This window comes from Coptis chinensis, chromosome 2 (genome assembly GCF_015680905.1).
Source record: "Coptis chinensis isolate HL-2020 chromosome 2, ASM1568090v1, whole genome shotgun sequence".
NCBI lineage: Eukaryota > Viridiplantae > Streptophyta > Magnoliopsida > Ranunculales > Ranunculaceae > Coptis > Coptis chinensis.
In genome coordinates, this window is record NC_141457.1 from 30193650 (window position 1) to 30216007 (window position 22358).

At 36.0% G+C, this 22358-nt stretch overlaps 1 long non-coding RNA gene across 3 annotated transcripts; it reads left to right on the forward strand.

Moving 5' to 3' along the window:
• The first annotated feature begins 5722 nt into the window (after window positions 1–5722).
• Window positions 5723–12847, forward strand: LOC147515721 (uncharacterized). 3 transcript variants are annotated; one of them, XR_015213503.1, is made up of 4 exons: window positions 5945–6077; window positions 6267–6382; window positions 10422–10917; window positions 12428–12847. It is a non-coding gene; the product is annotated as an uncharacterized LOC147515721 (long non-coding RNA). The 3 variants fall into 3 exon arrangements; XR_015213502.1 differs by lacking the exons at window positions 5945–6077; window positions 12428–12847 and adding an exon at window positions 5723–5794 and having other exon boundaries at window positions 10422–11344; XR_015213501.1 differs by lacking the exon at window positions 12428–12847 and having other exon boundaries at window positions 10422–11344.
• The last annotated feature ends 9511 nt before the right edge of the window (window positions 12848–22358 follow it).

Below are 22358 nucleotides of genomic sequence, written 5' to 3' on the forward strand. Positions count from 1 at the left end.
ATCATCACTACCCCCATTATTATTAAGCGTTTAGTTTGATCTTCTAAAATTTGTAAGCCTCCGAAGCTCCTTTACTTAGGAAACTACTCCCATTCATTATGTCAAGGACTTCTTTATGGTGATGTAGAAGAAAAAGGCCGCGAACTAACGTGTCTTTTCGAGGTTATAGTGTGCACACTCTATAAGCGGTCGGTGAAACGATTCCAAGCCTCGAAAAATGATTCATGAGGATTCATCGAAAAAAAATGAATCTTGGAAAGCATCTCATCCGTCTTTAGGGGTGGGTAAAAATGTTCCATAAACAAATTGAACAAGTTTAGCCCACGAGTCCATTGAGTTAGCGCTTTGGGCTTAACCAAGACGACGCCTTTATCGGCTAAAGTGAAGGGAAATACCCTCGGTTTAATTTGTTCCGCACCAACCGTAGGATGGTGGAATGTTTATAGGACTTGTTCAATCCTACGACGTGTCGATAAGGTTTTTCATAGTCTAAACACGACAACACTCCAAACAATCTTGATATATTAGTATAAACCTCTAAATAGAGATCACGAGGTATGGAAGAAAGGAATACCTGATTGTGTCCTTGCTTCGCTTTATGAATAGCGTCTTGTTTACGGCGTGTTCGAGTGTATATAACAAGTTAGAACACCGAAAAACTTAAAACTTCGAAGTTCAAAACAAACCCGTGGAAATCCGGCAAAAAATTCAACTTAGAGGCAGTCGTCGCACTTTGGGCTTTGAGGTGCCCGTGTAACTTCAAGTTACAGTGTTTTAGGGCGGGTCGCTTTCGGTTTGGTCTGGTCTCAAGGTTCCAGGCGTTTGGGCACAATGTGTCGCTTCGGTGTAATTTTTTCGCGAACATTTCAATCTTTGAAATGGACAACCACAAGATGAATCAAACAAGGGTGGGTGGGTTTAATGGGACTTAAAAATGACTAATTATACTATGAAAACAATGCTAAAGGTAACTAAGATGGCAGCGGCGCCATTTGATAAACATAAAAATGTTAAAAGTTTAGGTACGAAATTAACGATAAAACTCAAAACGTAAGTAAACTAAAACTTATTATGTGCCTATGTTTATCAAGTTTTCTACTCTCAATTCTATCGAAATAGAGTGGACTAACAAATTCGTTCCACTCCTAGTTCTTTAGCATGGAATGTTTTCTAGTCTAATTAATCGGTCTTAACTCTAATGAGAGATTTACGAGGGGAATTCTATACTACGAGGTGAATTCAATTAACAAGTTGCGAATAACGAAATGAGAGAATGCTAAGGGTTTGAATCTAGATAAAGAATTAAAGGGAATTGAATCTACCTTAACTCGACTTAATCCTACTAACAAAGACTCGTCGTGATCCAAATTGAATGCTTCGCATATCAAAATAGTAATTATAATCCCTAATTATACATGGCATTTCTGCCAATTCATAACTAGCATGTAAGCGACTAAACCCATTCTCATGGTGAATTAATCGTTTCTAGAGTGGAATAATTATCACGACGATTTCTAAGTTTAACAAAGATCAAGCGTCATCAAGGCTTCTTCAACCCCTCTAATGGAGGTTTAGCCTTGATTCATACTACTATCATTTCCCATTGAATTAAAACGAGACATCATATAAAAATTCTATTTTTATGCGATTTATCTAAACAATGATTGAAATCTCAGGTAATAACTAAGAAATTAATAACAAGTAATAAGGGACTTTAGATCTAAACAATTGTAAATGACAAGAATCGAAATTGACAAACTAGCTATTTTATTTATCAAACTAATGAAGAACAATGATTCTAAAGATTAATCTAAAACAAGAATTGAAATGAACTAAACTTAATTTTATTTAGTGAAAACTATATCTAGAATTATCTATAGTTTTAGGTCTAACTAGCTACCTTAACAAAGAGCTAAGCTTTTGTTTTTATATGTTCAAATCCAAAAATCGTGCATGGGCTTGGAGCCATGTTTTGGGCCAGAGAATCAGGCCCAAAACCCAATTCTTTCAGTCCAAAAAGGCCTCTTCAGCTGCAGTTGGCTTTGATAGACTTTTCGTCCACTTCTGTTCCTATGATTGGGCCAAGGCATGGACCATTGGAAAGCTCTTTCCGAGCCGGTCATTTTGACATAAGGTAGACCCAATTCCGAGGTCTGAGTCCAAAGATACGGCCTTCGAAAGTTCTGCTGACTTTGTATGTTGTTTTTGCCCGCGTTGACTTTGACTTTTCAGCTTTGGCTGGGATTTTGAAAGGCTTTGTCTTCTTGAATCTTGACCTTTAATCACGTAACTCCTTAAAGAACCAACCATTGCTCCTTTATATCGCAAGGTAGCACATTTCGCACATAATTGACTTTGAAGCCCAAAACGCGTAAAACACGTAATCAGTATTAACTCTTAATTATTACTCACATAATTGGTCTAAAAATATGACTGTTACAGGGTTAAAACTACAGTTTTGGGCTCTTATCAGTAATCCCATAGGCAGCCCCTAAGCGCATCCAAATTAAGTCTACGACATCATGAAGGGGGCAGCGGTAGATAAGCCACCCAGATGTGGAGGGGACCGCAATAGTGGCCACCGGAGGTGGGGACGCCACCATATTGGACCGAGAAGAGGAGGAGTCACCGGAGGGGGATTCCGACATAGGGAAGGGAAGATGAAAAGACTCAAAGAATGAAGAAGACTAAAGAAATAGTTGCAAAATAAAATGAAATGAAGGAAAGAAAACACGCCAAGAGAAAAGGAAGAGGAAGATAATGAACCTGGATCAAATTTACAACGGAGAAGGGGTGCGCCAGAGCAATCACATAGGAGATATACATATCGGAGTATAATCGGAAGGGGGAAAACTATTGGAGAGAAGGGAGAGTGGAGAGTGAATATAAATATGAAATGAGCGAGGAAGAATAGGGCTGGAAATGGTACGGGTTTCAACCCGAATCCGATATCCGAATCCATTTTACCAGATATGGTTTCTATGTTTGTGACTAGAATCCGACCTGGACCCGAACCATTTTAACAAGATTCATATTTTGATGCCTAAAAATTAATTTATATCGTACATTTATATATGAAAATCATTAAAATAGTGTATTTTTTGGTGTTTTTTAATAGATATAGATATCCGAAATCCAACCCGAATCCAGATGGATCCTAATATGGTAAAGAGTTTTGAGTGAGAATCCAACCCGAACCCACTCTATTTCTTGCCCTAAGGAAGAAGAAACAAGTGAGATTTTAAATAGTAGAAGGGCAAAAGAGTAAAATCAAAGGGGGGAAGAAATCAAAGAGTCATTAGGTGGTCCAACGAAATGTTACTGAAAAGACGCGCGTGATGATTACCCTCGGCAACATACACATACCGATGAAGAGTCAGAAGAGGAAAACCAGATACTACTACTACCAAAAAAAAAGATAGATTGGCGGGAATTCTCAACCCCAGGCCAATTAGATAGCTGCGGAGTCGAGAAGGAGCATCTGTAGTAGCCCATTATGGAGAATTGGAATGGGTCAACGGTGAGTTGTACTAGAAACAAAGGAAGTCAAAGAGTAGGGTAGCATGGCTGCGGATACCTAAACCACTGACGTGGAATACGTGCGTGGAGAAAATAAGGAGACTGTGGATGAAAGGACAGGTGTATGGATGGAGAGAGTGGGCTAGGGTATAAAGAGAAAGAAAAAGGAATGAGAATGGAGGAGAGGAGGCAGAAAGAAAGGGAAGAGAAAAGAAAACCTAGAAGACTAAGAGTGAAGACAAAGGAATACAACAGCATCTTCATTAATGTGGCAAACGGGAAATCTAAAGTTACTTAAATTCAACTAGAAACCCAATGAAACTCCGATCCTATGAGAAAATTTTACTCTGAATTATTGCTAAAGAAATATCATTAAGTGTTTATAAGAATCTTTACCCACAAAAAAAAGTGTAGGAGTTGTTGTTTCTAAAGCTCAGTGAAGAAGACGATATGGGGTTAATGAACAACTGCCCTACGTGTGGGCCAGTGTGCCACCAAAAGTATCAGTCGAGAGAAAACAGAAAGTCTCCAACGAGATTTGATTTCCCCTGTACACGTGTAGTATGTTTATTGGGCCAGAAGCAAACTCAGCCATAGAGAAATTGCAGCAAAAATGGGCTCCGTGTTATGGTGCCTCTCTAATGGAAAATAGGTGACAAGGACTGGGCACAACCACACGCCCACACCGGTGGGGCTCAAGCAAAGACTCTTTACTGCCATTATTTGGATGGGAAACCTGCACAATACAACAATACAAGTACTAATGGCTGGAGAAGCGTATGATATTCGCACAAATGAAGATGGCAAATCTAATCCAAAAGGGCATCTCATGGACATTTTCCCAATAAAAATTAATATAGTCAAAATACAAAAAAAAAAATAGAGAAACAAAGAGAAAATAGTAGAAGTAGCAACTAGCAACTGAGTGGAAGAAAGTTGTGGCGAGTTATCATGTTCACTAATCACTAGTACCAACTGGACCAAAGGACCATCTGTAGCATAATTTCCTCCACAAAACCCACTTTTTTCCAAAATCCACAAGGTCGAACTTGAGTCCAAGTATTGTCTATACCATGCCAAAAATCTCAACACTTTAGTAAGGGCTGCTAAAAAAAACCCAGGAAACCAAAAAACCGAACCGGGTGAAATTAATAGTTTTTAATTTTTTGGTTCGGTTTTCGGTTCTCAAAAGGCAAAATCGACTGGTTAGGTCCGGTTTTTGGTTAACTAATATAAACCGAACCGAATCGGGTGCTAGATGTATATAGAAATTTTAGAGTTTTTTTATTACTATTTTGAACACTTGAATATTTCATTCTTGTGATTAGCGTTATAACTTGTCAATATGCCTAAATTGACATCAATACTATTCAATATATTTATTAAAATTCACTTGGCTAGTGATTAGTAGGTCCGTATAAGTTTTGATTTGAAGTTAGATAAAAAGCCCAAACCGACTACCGAACCGAACATTTCATCTCGGTTTTCGTTCAAATTCGATTCCGTTTTGGTTTAGACTTTTAGAAAACCAAGTATATCAGTTCAGTCTACTGTTTCTATAGGAATCGGTAAAATCCGGACGGAGAACAGCCCTAGACATAGTGCGAGAAATGAATGGTAAGCTTATCTATATATACAATAAAACACAGCATGATTTCCATTGTGCAACAAATGTCAGATCATTCTACAGTTACTAATCTATAAACAAATCATTCCATAGTTCAAACCATACCGACTCCCGTCGCTATCTACAAATGTAAGATCATTCTACAGTTACTAATCTATAAACAAATCATTCCACAGTTCAAACCATACCGACTCCCGTCCCTATCTACAAATGTTAGATCATTCCACAGTTCAAACCATACCGACTCCCATCCTTACCTATTTCACAGACATTTTGTCCATACCAATAAAAAACCAAAAAACAAATAATCACCATTTACCACTGTCTCACACATTGGATTCTTCTCCACCATCTAACTTCTTTATTAACCACTTCTCTTTGCTTCCATTGTCATCAGGAAAAAAAAAGGAATACGAAGGTGAACACTGGAGAGTCTTCTTTGTTACTCTTTATCGCATAAGGACGGGGTAAGAAGCTTTTGTTACATTGCTTCATGAAGTGAATTGAATACTTTGTAGTAACCACCTAATTCAATCTTTGCAACTGTGTTGTGTTTGCAATTGTATTATGTCCTAAGGTTGATGAGCTTGCTGATTTCTTTTTTGGTCGCTCTCTCCGATCAAAACTCCCTACAATTTAATCGTTCAGGTAACACATAGCTTTTTGATGCAGCTTAAATTTTAAACCACAACAATCCCTGGCCACCATCATCCCACCACAATCACAAATGTCAAACATATAAAAAAAAAACTCCCACCACACTTCTTTTGAGATGAGATTCTCCTTTATCTCTGTTTTTCTCATGGTTGGTGTGTCATTCATGACTTCACCAAATTCTTCTTTTTTCTTCCTGCCATATATTCATAAATTCGCCATGAAAGAAGACGAATCAGGCTGAAGTCACTTATCACTTCGATTTCCAAAACAACAGGTTAGATTAAAAACAAATAAATAAATAAAAATTGATTGATTAGTTCATACATGGTCAACAAATATTAAATTATAATATAATACAATTTTATCCTGCTGCTAGATAGTTAGATGAGGTGAGAATTCTGAAATCCAGTCGACGCTTTCACTTATCAACTTTCACCAATTGTTTATTTTCTCTTTTTTCAAGTGGGTGATTTTATGGAAGCATGTTATGGGGGAGGCAAAATCGACTTTAGATGGGCTCTAACAATTCCCTTGGTTTATTAAGATGGTGTGTCATTCATTACTTCACCATAATACAAGGTAATTGTTGTTTTTTTAATAATGCTTTCTATTGTGATAAAATGGATTCATTATATTGTCGTTGAATCTTTCCCCTCATTTGGTTTCCGGTATCAAGATAACAACTTTTTTTTTTTTAGTTCTAAGATTACGCAAACTCTCGAGTGGGCGGTGCTAAGATTCCCAAATTAAATATAGAATAACCTCTTTTGGTCAAAGGTACTTTGTTAATCGGTTGCACGGAGCTACCATACATCTAACACTAAAAAATACAAGCTCACCTAAACTTGATTAAGTTCACCATGTGTCCCTATTAGTTAGTAGTCTCAAGGGGTTAAGGGGTTTGATCACAAATTTTGGTGATATATAACGATTATATTGGATTTTGACCACTATATGACCGCTGTAGGATATTCAACAATTTTATTTAACTACCCATTTCTCAAGGATCAGGCTGAAATATGCAAAATGTAGCTGATGTATAAATACTGATATAGTATTTCGAACCTTGGTAGAGCATAGTAGTTCATCTGGTATAATACACGTAGATTTCTTATCTACGTTTTGCAGAATATATGCAGTTTGATTGGCTGGTGATAGAGAAAGAGAAAAACAAAGGATAAACTTCATCAATGGCAATGGAGACACGATTTTTGTAACGCCCGTATTTTAAAATACGTATTTTTCTATTTATTAATTAATTAAATTATTTTATTTTCAAAATTCGTCGGATCGGACTCGGGATACGTGGGCCTGGTTTTGGGCCCGAGTCGGTGTTGGGCTTGGGTTTCGGACCAAGTATATAAACACATTTTTCTAGAAAATAGGGTTCAAGAAAATAATAAAATAATGAAAAAATGGAGGCGAGAGAGAAGGTTTGTTTTTTGGAGAGGTGGAGCACGACGATTCGGACCCGGAGGAATTCGTCGAGCTGTTCATACAGGTGAGTAGCTATTTTGCTATTTCACCAGATTTGTAGTTTTCGTATGTCGGTTTCATCGCTCTCATTCTTGTTTTATAATTGCTCTTTTGTCTTGTTTTATTCGACGTCGTGTTCCTCGAAGTTGTTAAAACTCTAGTCAAACACTTGTTGAACTGTAATACTTGTGAGGGGGTGTCCTTACTTTTTATTGAACTGTGGGACGGTTCCAAACTTCGAGGCGTTGTTAATGGAGGCGCCGAGTCCCATGAATCGCTTCGTCCATATTAAGTTCTCATTGTTTGTATTGGAGGGTGGGCGTTAGGCGGTCAAAGTCAGAAATTGGCATCAATGGCGTCGACCCCGCCAGAATCGTCTTTGCCTTTGAATGGGTTGTTTTGTTGTGTTGGGTTAGGTTGTTTGGAGTAGTGGGATTATGATGGGTGATAGTGGGGTGACGGATTGGTGGTGATGGGGGCATCGCCGGGTTTCTTGCTTTTGAAGCTCTGTAAAACTTCGTTAATGGCGGCCGAGAATCGCCAGATAAAGCTGTGTTGGTTGTTTTTGTTTGTAGTTTGGTTGATTGGTTTTGTTGATTGTATTGTTGAAGTGAGGTAGTGTAGTAGAGTGAGGGGGGCAGCGTTGGAAGCTTGAAGCCCGACCATTAATGGCGGCAAGAAATTCCTAGATCTAGTTTTGTGATGTTTGGATGGGACGATTTGGGCTTGTCGTTTTCATTAAAGTTGGTTGGGTTTGGATGGGGAGTCTAACCGACTTAATGGAATGGGAGTGGATGGCCGGAAAAATTGGGTGGCCGGTGGTGGCGATTGGAGAAGATGAATTGTGGACGGTTTGGGCTTGGGCGGTTTAGATGGTTGGGCTTTGGGTTGGTTAGTTGGGCGGACCCTATTAGGCTTGGGTTTGGGTGGTATTTTAACCGGGCCGGACTACATCGGTTTTGGTTGGGCCAACTCTTTTCAGTTTTGTGTTGGACCCATTTCTTTTTAGCCTTTGATTTGTAGACCGATTCAATGTAAAGATTTCGTGGCGAATCCAATTAAGTTTTGTAGACCAGTTCAATGTAAAGATTTCCAGGCCAAATCCAATTAAGTTTTGGGACCAGTTCTAATATTAGTCTATGGGCCCGTTATATTTGTATTTTTGGACCGAACCACTTAACTGTTTTGGGCCGTTTCTATTATTGCTTGGGGCCAGTCCATAGGACTTAAAATAGATCCAATTGGGTCAGGTAGAATAAATAAGTGGACTTTTAGACTTTCGGGTTCTAAGGTTTGGGCTTGGCCAGTTGGGTCCGAACCAGGACCGTGGTCATGAGCCCATGAGCCATGCACATTTGCCTTTAGCCATGAACCATGGCTATGACCCTGAACCTGTCGAACACGGAAACGACAGTTTGACTTTGACCATCGACCGTTGACTTTGACGGTTGACTTTGACCTTTGACCATGGCGGTTGACTTTGACTTTGACCATGACATGTTGAGTTTGACCTTGACCATGATGTGTTGACCTTTGACCTTTGACCATTGACCGTTGACTTTGACTGTTGACCTTTGACTGTGAATGTTGACTTTTCCAGTTTTTCATATGTTTGTTTATATGGATATATATAGTAATAAAATATTGTCGATATTATATAATTTGGTTTGTCATTATCTAATTTAGATTTGACGTGAGTAGTGTGTAAAGCATATATATATTGGGCTTTGATTGTGGACTTTTGACTGTCTATTTGTGCTACGTTTTATGTTGTATATTATATGAACATATGTAGTAATAAAATGCTGTGGAAGATTGTATAACCTTGGTTGGTCAATTATCTAATTAAGATTTGACGTTGATGTTGTGTATTTTTGACACGTGACGATATTGAGATGTTAGGAGATATTATATTCCTAATACGTTATAATGTATGCGATACGTTGAAGCATTGTGACATGATATAATATGCTGGGATAGTTGTATTAATGCAATATCTTGGAGAAATGTATATACACTCCATTATTTTATATGTGAGATGCTAATATAGTATTGGTGAATATTTGCCCACGGGAGTGTGGTGTAGTGCAATAATATATTGGCACGTGAAAGTATGAAAATGGTTATGAGATATATTGAGATATTTCTAGAGATTGTGGCTTAGTGCAATAAGGTAATTGACCTGCACGTGATATAGTAGAAATGTTTATGAGTCATTAATGTATGACACCTGAATAAATTACGTAACGAAAATCCTAGAACCCCGACTACCACAACTCATGTGATTGGCCCTTCCGGCGCGTTCGATTAAAATTTGAATGGCCTTCGGGCGCCCTTCCGGCGTTTCGCTTAATCTGAATGGCCTTCGGCGCCCTCTCCCGGGCGAGTTTAATAGTGGCTTGATTATTCCGTTAAGCAATATAGAACGATGATGCGCAATATTTTATGCGAATAGTGGCGGTTACACATAGATTTGGCTTCCGTGTGAGGATTTACCTGGTGTGCGGCATCCCGCTCAGGGTGGTTACGCACGGAGTGGCTCATTATGTAAGGGAGGCATGTGGATGTACATGTTCGGCGTTGGGTTGCGATTGTGGTAGCCAGGGAAACTAGGTAAGACATTGATACGACGTGATTTTAGGGACACGCAAAGAAAGCCTTAAATAATCTAATTATGGTAATATATTTGTTAATGATGTATCTGTAGATAGATGATTATATATGGTTTTGCAGAAGGGTGGGTCAAACTAATTACTTGTGCAGAGCCGACCCACTCTGTAATTGAGCATGGAATGAGGTAAGTATATAATACGTTTGTTTGGTTATTTGTTTAGTTGAACCTAAGGCGCCTCGATGGAGGAACTACATGCCTTATTTATTATGTGTATAGTTTGTTGTGTGGTTAGTGGGAAGTTAAGGCGCCTCAGTGGAGGAACTACCTGCCTTAATTATTATTCTTAAGGATGTTGTGTTTGTCGTTGAAAGTTAAGGCGCCTCGGTGGAGGAACTAACTGCCGTATGGATTATAGATATATTTGTATAAGTATATATTGTTTTTAGAGCTACTCACACCAAAGATTTTTATAATGTCAATCCCGATTTGCACGCTTGTTTATCGGGTGTGTTCATTCAATGAACATAGTTGATAAGTTTTGACAGGTTTAGTGTTGAAGAAGGTTGGCTGCTGCTTGTGGTTTGCGTTAGCATTGCATCTTAGGATAAGTTTTGTTTTCCCTTGAGGTGATATAGATTTTCAGTTGAGATAAGGTTATTTGCATTTTCATTTGTAAATTGTTTTTGGTAATGAAGATGACTGTTGTTTAAGTTAAAAATTTTATTGGTTTTAATTATCCGCATATTTTAAAACTGTTTATGGGTTTTTGGGAGTGGAGAGTGCGTCACACCTCGGAAATCGAAGAGTCGGGGACAAATAATGTTTTTCCGAATTCTGTCGAAATTCGGGGTGTGACAATTTTGCATTTACTAATTAATATCCACTTTTTTGTCTTCTCTTTACGTAAATTTTGGCCCTAGACAGGAGGTGGTGTATTCTAATTTTCCTAGACTTATATGAAGCTCCTAGGTGTTTGCAGTGGATGAAGACATAGCACTTGCCACTGGAGAAGCTGACTACAATCGTAAAGTTCTTTCCCTTTCTCTATGCATGTTAAGCTAATGTACATTGATTGGGTCATTTAATTATGGTAGAACAATTGACCGCCACAACTTGCTGTGGGTCTTAATGATTTTCATCACAGTCCGTGTCTTTTGAGAATGTAAGTCTGTCTCAAACGTACTCATAGGCGTAGTATTCAGTGATCTGAAATTCAAAATAGAGCCAACAAGATTTTAATAACCATAAAATAACAAGACGAAAAGTTTCCAGTAGTAACGAGACTTATTGGCTGCCCTTGCAAAGAAGATGATCAAAGTTGGAAGCCAGGGGGGGCATTATAGTTGCTATCACGAGTTTTTTTTTTTATTGTTTCACAAACATATTTCACATGGTCAAATCAGTTGTTGGGATATATTGATATTTTTTTGCAACCCCCGTCGTCGACAACTCGGCCCTGTGTCATCTAATTCTAACTCAAATCAGTTATGTACATATATAACTTAAGAAATTAGCTCAAGTCATCTTCGTGTGCTATTTCGTTTGGAATTTAGTATGTATGTAAGTTTTGGGAAATTATAAAGTATTTTTTTTTTCTCAATAGGTGTATTAATTATTGTTGTTTTTCACTATGATTTATTTAATATTGCAGCAATTACTGTCAAATTTTGACACATTTTTATGGTATCCTCTATAGTAGTCTACTCCATTACAGATGCCTTTAATTTACACCGAATGTAATGGTAGCAACACCAACATCCACAACTATATCACCTCGAACAACAACATCAGTTCCATCATTTAAAATTTGCATTTTGACTAATTTTTTATTTCCATATTTAAATATAACTATCCATCTTCACCTGTTAAATCTCCTCCTCCATATCTGCAAATTAGTGGATCCGAAAGGGAAGTGAACAATGTCAATTTTTTAAATAACACACTCTCTTCTTTAATTAAGTTGGTCCCTAATGTTGAAATGTTATAGCCATTCTACTATTATGCTTTCCTTATTCATCCATGTAGATTGTCAACTGATGAAACTCCCGGTGAAGCATGCATGATTAATTGTTAAATACATATGCGTACAAGTACATACACAGATATGATTAACTTTTTCTGGACACGCCTTTTAATGCCATTTTAGCTTTCTCAAATTTTCAAATCAACATTTTCTTTATTAAAAAATAAAAAATAAAATTCATAACGAACCCACCACTTTTAACATGCCTCTCACTCCCAAAAAACTAACACCATCCCATTTTTCTAATGTTATCCCGAAAATTTTCTCAAGTCTCTCTCTCTCCCAAAATAAATCACTCCACCCAATTTTTCTAGTACCATCCCAAAAGTTTATTTTCTTCTTCTCATACTCATACGCTCTACCTAATTAAGGAGAAGATGCAAAAATAAAAATAAAAATGATACAACTGGCCAGTCCCCAAATATGCGTTTTATTACCTTTACAATGCTTCAAATATGCTTTTCTTATGCTTAATGAACAGACAATTTATAGTTTTTGCTACCTTTTCCAGGATACAGGCCATTTAGGATGTATACTCCTAATACATGCATTTCAGAGTAAAAATGAGTGTTATCGACACTGCTTGGGAAGATTCCAGCTTAGGAGGAAAAATGCCAAAAAGTCAAGGTCAAAGTCAACGGTAAACAATTAGGGACTCAAAACAAAAAGACAGAAGATCATGTCCTTAACCCAAAAAACCAAAGATTGTGTCCTCAACTCAAAAGTTGGCATCCTTAGCAAGACTTATTCAAGAAGATACATAAACCCTAATGAGGTGTCGTATTTCTAAAGGATGAGGGCGAAGCTGTAATTGGTAAAAGGTGGACTATATAAGCCAAAAAGATGGAGAGAGATAGGCATCCAACGCTTTTAGGATCCAAACCTTGGTTTGTATCTTTATTTTTCTACCCTAGAATTAATCTTTGGTCATTAGGAGTAGATTAACATGTTTTAAATTACTAGTTTAATTGTTATATATTTAAATTGTTTTTCATTTTTGTGTTCTTCAAGCTTTAATGAATCAAGTTCTTATTGTCTTCAATACAAAGTTTTCAACCTTGTCTTCTATCTCATTACTTCTTCTAATTTTGCATCAAACCCCCAAAATACTAGTCATACTCATTTGACATGTTCAAATGAGTATAACTTTGTGAGCAAGCTATCCCAACTAAACCATTTCCATACATGTTTTCTCTATTAAATCAATAGTTTTATTTATGTTTTAACCATTCAAGACAAGAACTAGTGTTTTCCACCATTTAATCATCAAGAACAAGTTAAAGAAAGATTAGAAAGTTTAGAAAGAGGTTTTCCAACCATGAAACCCTTTTCTCCTAACAAATGATCTAAGATGAACAACACACCCAATACCCCACTAACTAGCAATCAAATGGCACCGCCGTCATGGATCTAAGCACAAGGAGGAAGATGGAGCCAAATATCACTCTTTGAAATCTTCTTCTCAATCTTATTTTCAAATTTTTCAAGTTTTTTTCGTAATAGATGATTCTTTTTCGTGTACTTCCAATAAACTTCTGAGCAAACGGAGCCCAAGAATAGCACGAGGCGGTTCACCAGAGACTGCTCGAGAAAAACGAGCCAAAACGGTGTTGATCGACCCGCGCCACACCTGCCAACCCCGCACCCACACATTAGTCGTGCCCGCCCGGGTCCTTGTTGCGCCTGCTCCCTTGACGCGCCCGCGCCTATCAGACCCGCACCGCACCTCACTTTTCTCCAATGAAGATTCTGTTGGCTCAAAATCTTCGTATGTAAATTCCCTTTAATTCCCCTTAGTCATTTTAATTCAACTGTGAGTAGATAAAAAGTAGATAGTTCTGTAAAGTTTTAAATTTTCAAAACCAAAAATTCAATTAAAAAAGGAATTTAAAAATTAAAAAAAATTATTAATTTAAATGAATTAGTAATCCATCTGTAAAATTAAACATTAAAATTAATTTAGAAGCATGTTTAGGGTTTGTTTTCTATTAATTGTTGTTTATGCATGTTAGTCAAGATAATATCATATAGTCAAGTTAACATTGAAAAAATATATATATTAATTAGGATAAATACAAAATAGTTTAAGTTTGAAAGTTTAGACTTTTGGTTTAAGTTTACTTACCAAGAGTTTGGATTCAACCAACTTGGACCGGTTGGATGGAAGAGGCGGGTAGTGTAATATCACGCTAGCGCATCTCAACCCAACTTGGGGGATGAAGTTTCAATCTTTGACGAACACTTTCTTGCTTTTACATATTTTGTTTAATTAATTATTAGTGAATAGTTAATTAACTAAACATAGTTACTTTTTGTGTTTACCGCTTTCATAGTTTTAAGCCCACGAAGGCAATTATGTTTTAGGCCCACGAAGGCAACCAATTGTATCTTATTGGTTTTGCCACATTTCGACCCAACTTGTGGGTCTTAGATAGATTAAACTTGTAACCGTAAGGAAATGCTCGATTTGAGGGTTGACACACAAGACACCAAACACTTCGTCAACCCCACCACGTCGCCTTCACCCCAAGGGCCATTTTCGCACACCTTCGGTGGTACTTTCTAAACCTCCTCGCTATAAAGTGTAAGAGGATACTTGTATGTTACTAAGCATGTGTGCATGATTGTGTGATTTACGTTTCAGTCTCGTCTTTACATTAACGCTAAGACTAATCCCGAGCCTTAAAAGAACAAAAAGTGGGATTAAGCCCCACTTTAAAACAGACGTTGCGTGAACTGTTTGTTACCTATACCAACTTAAAAAGATAAAAGCAATCAAGCATACCCAATCTAGTCACATCTATTGGGACAAATATTTAGCACGAACCAAAAGAGTAGAGAGCTACCAGATTCCAGTGGACCAACCATCTTACTCACTCCCCTCCCCCAGAAATACTGTGAGTGAGATTATTGGCTGCACACCATCTAGTGAAATGGCAATCTTCCCTCTTGACGCGTGTAGAACCAAAATCCTAGATTTGCGCCCACTGTTCAATTCGAACAGGGCATAGTATATAATCTACAGACATTGCATGCAAACTTTTCAAAAACTTCAAGGTCACAAATGAATTTCTACAGATTGTGCATCATTCTTGTTTGAGCATACATGTCTTATCAATATGCAGTGCAACCGTCATGGAATTATAATGTAAACCCAGAACCATGTTCTTGTTGTGGTAGTTTATATCATTGGGCGTCTCAATGCACATCATATGCCTAGGTCGAGTATACTACGGAAAATCCTTACAATTTTGAACCTCAATTTTCAAACTTTCATAGTACCCAATACACCCTAGAGTTTTCTAATTATGCAAACAATTCATGGAGTTCCATCACAGATAGTCAACCACCATTCATGTATCCATATGGCCAGTCAGAGTGCGAGTTCACCCAAAGCCCATTACCATTCACATCACCATTCATATCTAATTCATATCCCACTCCACTATCTATCACAAAGCAACTTTACCAAGCAATGGCCGAGCAAACAATACAAATTCAACAAATAGCAACGACCTTGTGTTTTCTCTAATCCACTTCAATCGATACCACACCTGAGACTAATATTCTCCCTAAACAACAAGAGAAACAAGGTGTTACTATAATAGAACCAATTGCTAAAGCCCATCCTGATAGTTATGACCAATTAAAACACCATTACCATCCACCTGACTATTCCAGATCTGATTATGATGATTACATGCCTAAAGTTACAATTTCTCCCATTTGTCTTAGTACACCCATGGATGAGAACACTCCGACAGAAGAAAATCTAGAACATGTGTTGAAAAATAACTCGACACACTTGGACAATGACAAAGAGGACAAAGAAAATCAAGTGTATGGAGAAGAGGATATAAATTCTATAGTGGAAAGTGGATCTAATTTTAGTTTGATCGTTAAAGACTTATCGATGGAACAAATTTGTGACATCCTTTATATTGCTGATATGAACCACAAATTTGTGGAAACGCCAAGGCTACATGAAAAGTTCCCTGAGTCCTCGAGATCATATGAAGAACCACCACCCGACCATCATTCTCCCAAGTTAACATCTCTCGAAAACCAACCTCCATTCATCAAAAATCCACCAAATTCTGAGGACTGCACCACTAAACAATTTCAAAGAAACCTCAAATTTGCACTTAAGCCAATTGCCTTCGAAATCCTTCATAATTTTCTAAACATTCCCAATAAAAAAACTTTGCCCAACATACAAACTTTTGAGACTATCATTCCAGTTAAGAAAAGCCCCGCATATATTGAAGTGCCATAAAAAGAGGAAATAGAATATAAGGTGGAATATGAGTTCTTGAGAGCATACGATGATCCCTTTATTGAAGTGGTTGAAAAACCCAGTTTGCTATATGTCGCATCATCTAAGCCTTATGAAGAACAACTACTACTACACTCACACTCTCTTGGACAATTCAAACATGACGGGTTATTGCATAAATTCCATGATACGTTACATAAGTTTTCTCTAATCATTATGCATCTTACACTCCGCATGCATCATATCATTCTGTTTGGGGGTAAATGCTTTCATATGATTTTCTATAAAGATCCCTAATTGTTTAGACTATTAGTATATAGTTAACAACATATCATCCATCTCATATGCATAGTCTTGGGGAATCTGACTTAAAACGATCCACATATAGTCTTGAATATCTAACTATAAAATATTCATGTTTTTTTTTTTCTTGATGCATTTCATGGGATTGCATCATTAAGGTAACCGGGCCTTCCTCTTGGAGTGTGTGGTTGTAAGTGCTGGAACCTTAGTCCACGTATATCTCGCATATTCTTTATAAAATATTTTTTACTCGTCGTTTGAGTAAGTGTGATCCTATGGAGCGAGTACACATTTTTCTTTTTCTTTATTTTACATTTCTTTCTCAAAATAGTTGTTTTTCTTCATTCTCATTATGCAAGGTTCTCGATACACCAAGAGTTATGTGATTTTCTAAAACCCAAAAAAAAAACACGGGCAATGGATTCCACATAGACCAACCCTTAGAAGTACACAATCTCCATTCTTTTAAGGGTGGTTTGAGGATAAGTTATGTGTTACTAAGGGTCGCCCATATCACCATGCACTTTCTGTCTCAACTTAAACCACAAAGATACCAATTGTCCCTTACTCAACAACATATCATCACTTCTACCAGAAAAAGTAATCCACCTAAATTATACATGGAGTACTAATCCACAAACCCAACCACCTCTAGGGTTCATTCACCAAGCACATCAAACCACCAAATACATTTAGACAAGGACAATGTACCTACAAAAATGAGAACAGAGCATTGGTTCCATCCCATTTTAACCAGAACTACCAAAATCCATCAAAGAGACCTAGTTTCACCACCCCCTAGCATCCAATCAGCTAAACCCTTCCATTACATCGTGCGCAGTAAATCCCCTAACGCACACATAACTGAAGCCACAGTCTGATTGGATTAGGTTCAATAAAAAGCCAACACGAAAGTTGCCTAAGATCACCTATTATGATTGTTTTCAAAATTTATATTTAAAGAATCACTACTTTTGAGTACAAGTATCTTTATATCATCTAAAGAATCTCTAAATATCTTTCAAAACCTAAGGATATAAAAATGAAAATTATACGCCCCAGAGTAACCAAAATGACACCGGATCAACGTATAATTTTATCTTCAAGTTAAAACCTCTATATTGTGCATGCATGTTAAGTATTTCATAGTAGAATAATTACGTAAATCCCTAGTACAATCAACCATGTATTTCTCGTTCTATAACTATCAACCCATGCTCCAAACTTGTTTGGGGGTGGTATATTCTCATCATGAAGAACATAGTACAGGTTACTGCCGTCTTTGCTCATGTTCCTATAGTAATTTCTTTTCTTTTCTTCATATTTTAAGGACAAAGCATAATTCTGTTTGGGGGTGGTATAGTAACATTCTGTAAAAAATAGTCATTTATTATATAGCAATTCTTATATTATATATATTAAGTATATTTCTATATTTCTTTCTTTCTGTAAAAAAGTTTCAAAAAGACCAAAAATATTTTTCTTTTTAGTACTAAAAGTCTTATTTTTCTTTTTCTATGATGAACAAATGGTTTAGAAGTCTCATTATAGCAATAGAGTAAAGATTCGTTCTTCGAACTCAGACTAATATACATACAATAGTTTCTGCATCTTTTCATGAATGACATGCATCAACATCATTGATTGTATATAGTAGTAAGTTTCCGAAGCTGAGGTTAGAACAATTAAGTTTCATATCTTGTGACAATCTAGCCAAAAGCCTCATTTGAATTATTATTGAGTGATGACATAAAGGATGTACAAATAGAAAGATAACACGTCCAATTGCTTGATCACCACTCCATATCCTAGAAGAGAATTTAGGCCCTTGTTGAATCGATATAGCCAAATAAACCTTAAAACCCCAAAAAGATAGTTTTTCTCTAGATACCCCCCCCCCCCCCCCGAGCCTTCACCAATTTCTAAAAACCATTTTATTTCTTCGCTATCAATCCTTGAACCCATTACTACACACAATAAAAAGCGTACCCATATTACAAGTTAAGAATTGGATGAACAGTAAGAAGAGAAGAGAATGCCTTGTACAAAAATAGAATAGTTAGAAGCTTCGAAATCTCTCAAAAGTTCAAAATCGAAAGGAGTCGATTTCAAAAGAAACAAAAGCAAAGTTAGAACTCCCAAAAATTCAACATCATATGGAGTCACAAAGCCAAAAGCCTAAAGAATGAATCACAAATTCGGAAGCAAAAGAACAAAATGAGGTTCTTCTCTAATTACAAATATCTTGAAGACCCAATTTCTTAACTTATCAGAGTTTGTTTTTCTCTTTCTTTTTATTTCTAAACCACTATCTTAGCCCTGTAATTCCTAATAAAAGACCTCTAGCTCAACTAGGAATAAGATGGTGTGATAGTAAGTGGATATTGTGATCAATCGACCCTGGTTTCTTTGGACGTCATTCATGTATGTGAGGAATATAAGTATCATCTGCACTAGAGAAAACAAAACTTGAGTGAATCTATCAGTGAGTTGTGATTGCAACACACCCCTATGAGAACGCACCTTAAGAATGCTCTCCAAAAGTTTTGGAAACGACTCTGCTTTTGTATTTCACCGCTCATGTTTTGCATGTTTATATATCTTTAGATGATTAAATTATTATGTATATGTTATTCTGAGTTCAAAAGAGTTTGTCTTTATTCCCCCGCTAATGAGATGTATAGACTTCTAAGAATAAACAAGGAAACAAGAATCTTTGTACTATATAGAGGAAGTTTGTGAGTACCTTATATGGAAAACTCTCATAAGGCTTAAGCTCGTCCACTAGGGAATTCCTAGTGGTTTAAGGCCTTGTTTCATATGGTCAATGCAATCACACTCCGCGAAACGAGACTAGTATAATAAATCACACATTTGTGATCTTAGTTTTTTCTCTCTCACCTTTGTTTGAGGACAAGCTAAATGCTGTTTGGGGGTAGTTGATCAGTCCCCAAATGTGCATTTTATTACCTTTACAATGCTTCAAATATGCCCTTCTGATGCTTAATGAACAGACAACTTATAGCTTTTGCTACCTTTTGCAAGATACAGGCTATTTATGACATATACTCCTAATACATGCATTTTAATGCAAAAAAGAGTGTTATCGATGCTGCTTAGGAAGATTCTAGCTTAGGAGAAAAAGTGCCAAAAAGTCAAAGTCAATGGTCAACAGTTAGGGACTTAAAACCAAAAGACAGAAGATCACGTCCTTAACCCAAAAGACCAAAGATTGTGTCCTCAACTCAAAAGTTGGTATCCTTAGCAAGACTTATTCAAGAAGATACCTAAACCCTAATGAGGTGTCTTATTTCTAAAGGATGAGGGCAAAGTTGTAATTGGTAAAAAGTGGACTATATAAGCCAAAGAGATGGATAGAGATAGGCATCCAATGTTTTTAGGGTCCAAACCATTTGGTTTGTAGCTTTATTTTTCTACCCTAGAATTAATCTTTGGTCATTATGAGTAGATTAACATGTTTTAAATTACTAGTTTAATTGTTATTTAAATTAATTTCCATTTTTATGTTCTTCAAGCTTTAATTAATCAAGTTCTTATTGTCTTCAATACAAAGTTTTCAACCTTATCTTCTACCTCATTACTTCTTCTACTTTTGCATCAAAACCCCAAAACATTAGTCATACTCATTTGACATGTTCAAATGAGTAAAACTTTGTGAGCAAGCTATCCCAATTAAACCATTTCCATACATGTTTTCTCTATTAAATCAATAGTTTTATTTATGTTTTAACCATTCAAGACAAAAACTAGTGTTTTCCACCATTTAAACATCAAGAACAAGTTAAAGAAAGATTAGAAAGTTTAGAAAGAGGTTTTCAAACCATCAAACCCTTTCCTCCTAACAAATGATCTAAGATGAACAACACACCCAATACCCCACTAACTATCAATCAACAACCTTTCTCTTTATAAGGTATTTGAAATTTTGTCATAACTAGGCAACCCTACAAGAACTGTGTATCCTATTACCTTTATATTTTGAATTTTGTTTATTGCCCCACCACTCTATTTTTTCTTATCAAAAAATCCAAATTCTAAAGTTAATAGCAAAATTGACAATTTAAAAAAGTTGAGTTCACTAATCATCACTATTCATATAAAAAGAAAGGAATACAAGTGAATACACATGGGTGCACTTAAATTTAGAGAGTGTTTCTCATAGTAGACCCGATGAATTTCATGTTTGTAGTTTTTCTATCGTGTTAGTGTATGCTTTTGTATATGTGACAATAGATGTGCATTTCACATTTCAATCTTTAAGAGTGAGTAAATTCACGCAAATATCAAGTGAATCAAAACTTCACAAAACCAGCAACACAGACAACCAGAGATACATCTATCGTTTGCATATATGATTGGTGTCTATACCTTATTGTCAAAATAAACCACCCAATGAGATACATCTCACATTCGTGAACTTATAGAAATTAAAATAATAATAATAATAATAATAAATATCAACTTAATTACAAGCACAACATAAAATAAAATAAATAAATAAATAAAATAAAAAATAAAAAAAATAAAAAAAAAAACCCAGTATGGCGCAAATAAGTATAGATCGCACTGGTATTTTTCAGGTCTCTCTCCTATCTCCCGACCTCTTCAACAGCTACTGAAAAGTTCATTTTTTCACACTTTGATCTCCTACTAACCATCAACCCCATTAGGTAATATATACATTTCATATTCTTAATATTCTTTTTTCCATTCTTCTTATTCTCATTTTGCTTCTCTTTATTATTTATAGTTGTAGTTACCAATAACGAAAATTTCATTCAATATATCACGATATAGGAGATATATATATTGAGAAATGAGGTACACGATATGGATATATGCGACATACCAATGCTGAATATTGAACCAAGCGATATATATCTCATTTTTTGGTATAGATATATATTTGTTTTATAAACAGTTGAACACATTAGTAACTTTTTCTCTTATTCTTAACATTTTTTTTTTAAACATGTGATACAGAGATGTTCTTTATTAAAAGGAAATTGAAGACACTAGAAGAGTCTTCATATTAACGTTGTGTATTTGTGCCCTATTTATTGCTACTATGGAAGCTAGCATTAGGTATCTAAATTTATGTGAATTGTTCAATATACGTGTTTATTTTGTTTAAATAAATAAATACTATCGTGTTATTATATTTTATAGAATTTTTTTTAATTGAGAATTTTATTTCTTATATCTCGAGTGGGAACTAACTTAATCTCGAGAGTTTGCGTTAGTTACAACAAAATAGTATGTACTATTACATCTCGAAATTTTTATGTACTATTAAATTACAACAAAAAAATATGTACCGACTTAACCATCTTATAATCAATTAACTATTTCCACTAACTTACTTAGTAGAAATTCTTCAATTCAATTTATATACTAAAGAATGGCTAAATTACTCCGTGCCGTAGGCACGGGCAACACCTGCTAGTGCAAAACAAGTCAAGGATGATGGCCACATTCTTACATTTCTTAGATGCATGTATTTGCTAAGTTATATAGAATGCATTATAAAGCAAAGTCATGTGAATATTTTTTCTATTATCTTTAATTATTAATTATTTAATTATTATTAAGACTTGATCTTTTACATTTGAATCATCAAAGAATATAGTGGAAGGCGTTTTAATGGCCCTCGCCCTAGCAAGTGCATTAGTATTTTTAGTAGATATTAAAAAAAAAAAAAAAAAAAACCCAAATCTACAATGCACACCTATTTCAATGCATTTCAGTGCACATTAATCCTACCCGCACGTTTTGAATCTATAATCAGGAAGTAATTAAAATACAGCCATGACAAAACAGGCATAAAACCTTTTAACTTGAA